Source organism: Rhinolophus ferrumequinum, chromosome 6 (genome assembly GCF_004115265.2).
Source record: "Rhinolophus ferrumequinum isolate MPI-CBG mRhiFer1 chromosome 6, mRhiFer1_v1.p, whole genome shotgun sequence".
In the NCBI taxonomy this organism is placed as follows: Eukaryota; Metazoa; Chordata; class Mammalia; order Chiroptera; family Rhinolophidae; genus Rhinolophus; species Rhinolophus ferrumequinum.
The window spans coordinates 3664361-3672017 of NC_046289.1; positions in this window are offsets into that span (position 1 = coordinate 3664361).

Here is a 7657-nt window from a genome sequence, read left to right on the forward strand (position 1 = left end):
TCAGATGGAGGGGCAATGGGACACCCTCTCAGCTAAGGCCAAATGGAGACTCTGTCACCAAATTATCAGCCCCGTCCCTCAGTGGGGAGTCCACATGCCCACTGAGATGCACACGTTTTCCACCGTGACGTGCACACACTTGCGCACATACACATACAAACAGACCAATGGGGCCGCCAGCACAATACTGGCCGCTGCCTCCCATACGAGCAGACAGTGATGACCTGGCCCCACTGGGCCCCCCGCCCCAATCCAGCCAGAGGGGGCTTTATCCCCATTTACAGAGAAGAGAGGCAGCCCCCAGGCCAAGGAAAACTATCGACAAGGCAAAAACATTGGGTGATGAGATCCCTATCTTCCTAGAAAAAGAATTTAAAAAACACAATACAAACCTTTTTACCCCTGAAAGAAAAAAAAAAAAAAGAAAAGAAAAGTTAGTGTTAAACGACATGCTGAGTTATGACGTCATGGCCACGACAAAAAGGTAAAAACTCAAGATAAGCGTCTGGTTCTCTGGACAATGGGTGCCTGGCACACAAGCATGTGGCCATGCCAGGTCACAACTAAATGTACCCATATCCCCCTCCCCCAGCCCCCAGATCAATGGCATTCACTGAGCTCTGACACCATACAAGGGACCAGGGGACCCCCAAGTTCCACCCCAGGAAAGGTTGCCAACCTCCCTCCCACCTCCCAGCTCACCCCCACAGATATGAGGGCTCTGAAACGCGCAACAGCACACATCCCCAGGCAGCTGATGGCTACTCACCACTCAGAGCCGGATCTGTCCATCGCTCCTGCAGGTGGCCAAAGATCCAATTAGGGGGCTCTTGACGCAGGTGTCCATGTAAGGGGTATGATAGAACTAGAGAAGCTTAGTCCCCGCTCCACCCACCGGGGCAGTCCCGACCTGCTTCCCAAAAGAAAAAGAGGAAGGCGACACCCAGAACCCATCCCTGATTCCCACCCCCACCCAGGACACTGCTGCCGGCCAATGGGCACCACCAAGAGGGGATCTTGGACCCAAACAGCAACCCTCATCCTGACCCCTGACAGAGGCTTCCAGAACAAACAGAGGATTTGTTTCTGAACGCCTTCAACCTAAGAATTCGCAGTCACCCAGGCAGCCAAAGCCAGGACTCCACGGAAGGTCAGTTTAGCTCAGACTGAAGGCAAAGGAAAGCGTCACTAGAAGAGAGAGGACGGGTGGGCAGGGCAGGCCTCTGGTGGGCAGCGGGGCTGTTTGCTCAGTAGAGGCAGGATCGGGAAGAGAGGCAGCACCGCGTTCTGACCACGTCCTACCACTTCTCATGAAGCTGTTCCCAACGTGAGGCCCTGGGCCTACCCCGCCAGAGTCACTGGGGGAGCCTGCTGAACACGCAGACTCAGCCCTAGCCCCACCCTTCAGATCCCAGAAACTGGTGCCCAGGGTTCTGGAGAACCACCTGTCCCATGTGTCACACTGTCCACTCCTCCAGCTCCGGTTTACATCAAAGGGCACCCTGAGTGTGATAAAGGCCTTTCCTTGGCCTACATTGAGGCCTTCCAGGCTGGGACCGCCATCCCCCTTGTCACATGTCTTGCTCCAACACACTCCACCCAACAAATGCACACACAACATACTCCTGCCTCTCCGTGAAGTTGCCCACGTTTGTTCAAGCTGCCTCCTCCTCAGGAGGGCCTTCCTGACTCACCAAGGACCTCCAGATGCCGTCAAGTACCAAAGATGCACCGGTAGGACAGAGGGAGGGGGGCACAAGGGAGAGGAGCTGAGAAGGAGGCAGAGGTGGGAAGGGGAGGATGGGGGAGGCGGGCAGGAAAGGGGAAGGGAGCCAGCGCCCCTCCTGTTCTACTCCAATGGCTTCTTGCTGTGGGCAAGACCTCCCCTGCCCTGCTGCCCACACGCGTGCCTGGGCTGGCTGCATGCATGGCTGGTTAGTAGGTTAATGATTCCACAGGAATTTGGCACGGGTCACCTCCCACCATGCACCTGAGTTAGTAAGGGACACAAAAGACAGAGGCCATGGCCCAGGGGGACATTGGTCCAACTCCCTTGGGCACCCAGTTTGGGTAGGGACGGACAAGGGGAAAAACAGGGCACCTGCTGACAGCTTCTGTCTAAAGGAGGCAGGACCCCGAGTTAGGAATCCTGGGGCAGCTGGAATGTCTTCGGATTGGGTTGAAGGAGAGAGGAAGCAGCCGCCTGTGAAGGGCCTCAGCCTCCTGGTCATGAAAGAGGCCTGGGTAGAGGCTAAGGCCCCTCAAGGAGACCCTCCTCCTGTGGCCGCAGGAAGGGTCAGCCTGCTCTGTCTGAGCCCCACCCCCATCCTAGGAGAAAAGGGCACAGTCTCGCTAACATCTGCCTCTCTGTCCCGGGGCTGGGTCCTCTCGGAGCACTCCCTACAGGAGCACAGCACAGCCCCCGCAGTGATCTCCCCTGACCCCCCCCCCGGCCTCTCTGTTCTTGGCCACCAAGTCAGAGGGTGGCCCTGGACCCAGCCCTGGGGTGTGTCCCACTGGAGGCACAGCCTTGCCCTCCGAGGAGGGCGTCTAAGACATGGGCCAGCCCCAGACACTCCCCCTCTGCAGGACCTTGGGGAGCTGCATGAGAGAGAAGAGAAGAGCATGCTGGGAAGAGGTCGGCGGGCAGCACAAGCTTGAGGACATGCCCCGCGCAGCCAGGGGTGCAGAGGAGGGTCCGGGGCTGCGCTGGTTGAAGGGGATGAAGAAAGGCATCATCTAGGCGCTGGATAACTGGGCATCAACTCCTGGATGAGGCCGTTCTCACCCCCCTCCTACTTACTATGGCCGCAACCCTCCTCTTGGAAGCGCACTGCAAGCGCCCGATGACGGGTGGGAATTCTGCTGCTAGTGGTTAGAGCAGCAACAGCGAGGGACAGCCAGCCCAGGCAACAGGGCCCACTGCGGGGGACCTGAGGCACCGTGGTACCGCCCACCTCGCCCAGCCTTGCCCTGCTACTCCCTCCTCTGGCCAGGGCCAGGGTCTTCCTTAGCTGGGCTCCACAAGAGGCCTGGGAGAAAGCAAAGAGGGGCCAGATCATGGAGGTGGAGGGCACTGGGTGGGGGGGGCATGCCTGATGCTGGCACAGGAGCTGAGAGTGGACATCAGGGGTCTGACCCCACCCCCTCTGCAGCTTTCTGCTCCCAGCAGTTTTCCTGCCTCACCTCCTGGCGTCTGAAATGGGGCTCAGTGGGCACTTCTGGGACCCCATGAGGAGTCACTGAGCCCAACAGAAGCTTAGTTTCCCTGAAAAAGAAAGTACATGAGGGGTTGCCTAGGGTTGAGGACAGGAGACGGGTGTATGGGGGTGATGGCTAAAGGCTATGGGATTCCTTTGAGGGGTGATACTGTTCTCCAATTGAGTGCATTGATGGTTGCACATATCTGGATATACTGAAAACCACTGAATTGCCTACTTTAGTGGGTGGATTGCATGTATGTAGAGATCCCAACAAAATTGTTTAAGACAGAGCTTCCCTTGTTCCTGCACATCTTTCTTGCCCACCATGTCCACTTGCCTCTGCTACCAGCCTCACCGTCAACACACCAACCACCAACACCACAGACCCACAAATGGTTGGTGATCAATAAACATCAAAGCCCTTAGGAGAATTGGGCATGGAAGGGGGGAAGGGTATGCATATGGGGAGGAGCTCCATGTGACACATGGGTGAGGGAGGGGCTCCATGTGACATTTGAATGGGAGAAGGATTTAATAGAGCCCATGGATGAGGGGCCTTAGTATGACACACGGTTGGAGAAGGAAATCCATGTAACACATGAGTGGGGGAGGAGCTCAGTGTGGCATACAAGTGGGGGAGGGGCTCAATATGACAAATGGGTGAAAGGGGTACTCTGTGTGATATATGACTCAGGAAGAAAGTCTGTGTGACACGAGTAGAGGAAGGATTCCATATGATGCATGACTAGAGGAGGGACTCAGTGTGACACATGTGTTAGGGTGGGGTCAGTGTGACATATGCATGCAGGAAGAGCTCAGTGTGACACATGAGTGGGGAAGGACTCAGTGGGATACATAAGTACACATAAGTGGGGGCTGGCTGTGACACTTGGATGTCGGAGGGGCTCAGTGTGACCCGAGGGAAGGAGGGGCTCTATGTGATACACAAGTGGGGGAGGGAGTCTGTGGGACTCATGAGTGGAAAAGGGAGCTCAGTGTGACACAACTGGTGAATGGGGACAATGCAACACATAGATGGGTAGCAATCCACATGACACGAGGGAGAAGGATCAGTGTGACAGACGGGTGCAGCAGGGGCTCGGTGTGACATAGAAGTGGTGGGACTCAGTGAGACACAGGAGAAGGAGGGGCTCAGTGTGACACAGGGAGGGAAGGGACTCGCTATGACTCATGAATGGGGGCTTGGTGTGACACATGGGTGGAATAGGGGCTCTAGGTGGCACATGGGCAGAGAAGGGGCTCGATGTCTCACATGAGTAGGGAAGGGACACAGTGTCACACGATGTAGGGGGAAAGACTCAGTGTAGCATATGAATGAAGCAGGGGATCAGTATAACACATGGGTAGGGAAAGAATACATGAGTGGGGGCTCTGTTTGACACGTGGGTGGAGAAGGGGCTCCATGTGACACATGAAAGGGAGAAAGGCTCAATGTACTACATATGACACATGAGTGGGAAAGGGACTTAGTACGACACATGAGTGGGGGGCTCAGTGTAACGCATGGATGGAAGAGGGACCCCATGTGACAGGTGACAGGAAAGGGGCTCATGTAACACTAGGGTAAAGAATGGGTTCCATGTGACACACAAGTGGGGGAGGGATTCAGTGTGACATACGTGGGGGAGGGGCCCAGTATAACACATGAGTGGGAAAAGGGGCTTAGTGTGAAACATAAATATGGTTGAGAAACTGTCACACACAAATGGAGGAGGTGCCTGGTGTGACACATGGGTGGAGACAGGGTTCAACGTGACACATAAGTAGTGAAGGAACTCAGTGTGACCCATGAGTCGGGGAACTTGGTGTATCACATGCATGAAGGAAGTGCTCTATGAGACACCTGAGTGGAGGTGGGCTCAGTGTGACACATGAGTGGAAGAGAGGTTCAGTTGACACATGAATGGGAGGGGGCAGAGTTACACATGGACAGGGGAGGCTCATTTCACACTGGTGAGCAGGTTACGTGTGACAAGTCAGAGAGGAGCTCCATGTGACATATGAGAAAGGGAGGAGTTCAGTGTGCCACATGGGTCGGGGTCTTGATGTGACATGAGTCACATGGGTGAAGGAAATGCTGTATGTGACAGATAAGTGGGGGAGTCTATGTGACACATGGGTGGAGGAGGGGCTCCATTTGACGCATCAGAGGAAGGGGAGCTCAATGTAACACATGGATGGAGGAAGGTGACTAGTTTGATATGAGTGGGGGAGGAACTGAGCACTGCACGTGGGGGAAGAGGGGCTCAGTGTGTCACATGAATGGGGAAAGGTCAATGTGACACACGGATGGGAAAGAACTCAGTGTGACACATGAGTGAGGGAGCTCAGCGTGACACGAGTGGAGAAGGTGCTCTACGTGACATCAGTTGGGGGAGAGACTTCATATGATGCGTTAATGGGGGAGGGACCCAGTATGAAGCACGAATAAGGGAGGGCCTTGCTGTGACACATGAATGGGGGGCTCCGTGTGACACACAGGTAGAAGAGGGACTTAATGTGAACATGGATGGGAGACTGACTTCATACGATGCATGAGTAGAGAATGGGATCAGTGTGACACATGAGGGAGGAGCTGCCTAGTGTGACACATGAGTGGGGAAGGGATTCAGTGTGACTCATCAGTGGGGGAGGGGCTCAGTAACATGGGTGCTGCAGGGGCTCTATGTGCCACATGAGTGTGGGAGGGACACCATGTGACACATGGGTAGTGGGACACATAAGTGAAGAATGAATTCAAGTGTAATATATGAGTGAAGGGGTGAGTGTGATACAGGGAGGAAGAGAAGCTCAGTGTGACACATGAGTGGAGGAGGGACTCCATGTAACATGAGAAGGAAGGCTCAAAGAAGTACATAGGTAGAAGAAGGGGCTCGGTGACACATGATCAGGAAGGGGCTCAATACGATGGATGGGAGAGTGGATCAACGTGACACAGGCCTGGCAGCTGGGGCTCAGTGTGACACAGGAATGGGGAAGGACTCCGCAAGCTATAGCAGTAGTGGAGGGGGCACACTGTGACTAAGGAGTGGGGTGAGGGGCGCAGTGTTAGACAAATTTGGGGGAGGAGTTCAGTGTGACAAATGAATAGGGGAGGGGCTCGGTGTGACAATGAGGTGGGGCTCTTGGTGTGACAAATGGGTGTAGAAGAGACTCCATGTGACATATGAGGGACGAAGAAACTCAGTGAGACATATAGGTTGAGAAAGGGGGACCAGATAACATGAGTGAGGAAGGGACTTAGTGTGACACATGAGAGAAGGAGGTGCTCTATGAGACACATGAGTGGGGGGAGGTACCCTACGTAAGGCAAGGGACCCTATGATACATGAGTCAGGTCGGGGCTCAGTGTGATTCCTGGGCCTCACAGGGGCTCAGGGTGACACAAGGGGGGGGAGAGACTTGATGTGAACACAGGTAGGGAGGAGCGCCATATGACACACAAGTAAAGGATTGGTCCAGTGTAACATGTAGTGAGGGTGGTGCTCAGTGTTACACACGGGTGGGAGAGGGGTTCAGGGGGATGCTGGAGGACCTCTATGTGACACATGCGTGTGGCAGGGGCTCAGTGTGACACACAATGGAAAAGAAGTTCAGTATGGGGGGGGATAGGACTCAAATGTGACATGTGAGTGAGGGGGCTCCACGTAACACATGGGTGAAGAGGGGTATCCTGTGCCACATGGGTGGGGGAGGGCTCAGTGCTATTCATGGATGGGAGGAGGGGTGACGTGGGACACATACATGGGGAACAGACGCAAGTGTGACACACGAGTTGGGGACAAGCTCCGTGTGACACATTAGGAGGAGAGGGGCTCAGTGTATCACATGAATGGAGGAGGGGTTCGGTGTGACCTGATGGAGGAGGGGCTTAGTTGACACTGGCACCTGGAGTGGTTTCTACCCTCCGGAACAGGCCAAAGGAGCAGCCCCTCCCACCGGGAATGATGGACATGCTGGAGAGAAGGTGGCACACCAGGGACCCGCCTCATCCCTAAAGACCCCTAGGCAGTCTGTACACACCGCACTGACTCTGATTCAGAATCAAATGGAAACGGGCAAATAAAGAATCCTAAAAGTTACAGAAGTTCATCCACCAAAGGGAGAATTCCAAATTAGCAACCTTGCAACATCTAAGACTACGAAGGTCCCAAAAACTAAGTCCACCCCAACTCTTAACAGGGTCCTTTTAAGACATTTAGCCCCCCTCACACCCCACAAGTCCATGTCCCCTCCTCCCAGAACATACACAGGGTCTTCATGGGCACCAGAGGGTCCCAGATTCTGGCTCTCCAAGACCTAGAAACTTCCAAAATGGATATGTGACAACCAACTCTTGGGCAAGTAAAGACATTAAAATCAAAAGACAAAACACCATCATGACCATTATCATTTTAGAGAACAAAAATACATTGTAAAAGCCCAATGTAGCA